This window comes from Nannospalax galili, unplaced genomic scaffold, assembly GCF_000622305.1.
Source record: "Nannospalax galili isolate Female #2095 unplaced genomic scaffold, S.galili_v1.0 scaffold875, whole genome shotgun sequence".
Taxonomy (NCBI): domain Eukaryota; kingdom Metazoa; phylum Chordata; class Mammalia; order Rodentia; family Spalacidae; genus Nannospalax; species Nannospalax galili.
The window spans coordinates 3103322-3103930 of NW_008337059.1; positions in this window are offsets into that span (position 1 = coordinate 3103322).

Consider the following 609-nt stretch of genomic DNA (forward strand, 5'->3'; position numbering starts at 1 on the left):
GGCCTGGGCGTCGTGCCTCCCGCCGGGGGCGGTGCGGGGGCAGGGCCGGCCTCACCTCGTCGTGGCCCCGCGATGTCCCGGGGCAGCCCGCGCCTGCACGCGCTTCGGGGCCGCGTCCTCGCAGCCTCCGGCCACCCGGAACGGGGCCTTCCTGTACCCGCGCTCCAGGCCCCGCGCCACCCTCGCTTTCCCGCAAGGCCGCAGCTGCCCCTGCCCTCCCCCGGGCTTTTTGTTTTTAAACCAGCTCCATTTATCACTTCCAACCTGCTTTTCGCCCCGCGCCAACTGTTGCAAGTTCCGCATAAGTGCTTCCCTCAACTTTTCGGTCTCGAAACTGCCCCTCCGGGGAGCCGGGTGAAGAAACAGAAATAAGACGTGCCCTGATGCCCTGGGGGCACTGAGCCCAAAGCTTTTCAAAGTGAAGTGGATACATGATTATAACTTACTGGAAAACTTCGCCAGTATTTGTAATCTGAAAAGAAAAAGAAAGTGTTTTAAGCTAAAAGTCTAGGAGGTTTCTACTATCAAGACTGATGAATAGGTGAAAATCTAGGGGTTTGAGAAAATTATGTTAAGTGAGAATAATTCAAACGACAGTTTAAGATTACC